This window comes from Limulus polyphemus, unplaced genomic scaffold (genome assembly GCF_000517525.1).
Source record: "Limulus polyphemus unplaced genomic scaffold, Limulus_polyphemus-2.1.2 Scaffold110794, whole genome shotgun sequence".
Lineage (NCBI taxonomy): Eukaryota > Metazoa > Arthropoda > Merostomata > Xiphosura > Limulidae > Limulus > Limulus polyphemus.
The window spans coordinates 1-801 of NW_013776390.1; the positions used below are offsets into that span (position 1 = coordinate 1).

The following is an 801-nucleotide window of genomic DNA, read 5'->3' on the forward strand; positions in this document are numbered from 1 at the left end:
TCTAGCTTGTTATTACATGCCGCTGCCAGTGAGGCCTTTTGCTTGTTAAGCTATAGCTGATTAGGCGAGAAAAAAATCAACATCTATTCTGTCAGAAAATGTTATACATAAATGATTATAGGGTTTTCAGAGTATAAATACAAATATTATAAGATACGAACAACAAATATGGAAAGTCCAAAATCCACAAGTTTTATATGCAGCTACACACATAAACAGAATACTTTTTATAAAGTATTTATTCAGAGAAAATTAACATTTCGAGCCAACAGCAAATTAAAGCTGCAAATGTCAGCGCCGTAGTTGTTTTATGGTTGTGCTAAATAAATAAATGTTTCAAAACTCGCCCGAACAGGGACTCGAACCCTGGACCGTTAGGTTAAAAGCCTAACGCTCTACCGACTGAGATATCCGGGCCTGTTATTAGGACACTCCTTTTAGTTTTCTCTTTTTTAATACTTTATAGTTCGGAACACATTTTATGGTGTTAATTGTTAAAGTTCACATACTTCGTGAACACGATGAAACTTTTTACATGTACTATAATTTATAACTAAGAGTACATGTTATTCTCAAAGATAATAATTTCTTTTTCACACAAATTCTTATCTCAGAACCTCCTACAGTCGTCATTATCGGCGATATTAATCTTCAAAATCGTGTCCGTAGTTTCGAATTTAAGCCAAAATGAAAACAAAGTATTAGGACATAAGATACAAAAATCAAACAGATCTAGGGTCTGAAAAGTCACTTTATCTCACATTCATTGTTTCATTATCCACTTAATTTTTTCTTCAAAAG

At 32.8% G+C, this 801-nt stretch overlaps 1 non-coding gene across 1 annotated transcript; it reads right to left on the reverse strand.

Moving 5' to 3' along the window:
• Positions 1–344: 344 nt before the first annotated feature.
• Trnak-uuu lies at positions 345–417 on the reverse strand. Its single transcript has one exon. It is a non-coding gene; the product is annotated as a tRNA-Lys (tRNA).
• Positions 418–801: the final 384 nt, after the last annotated feature.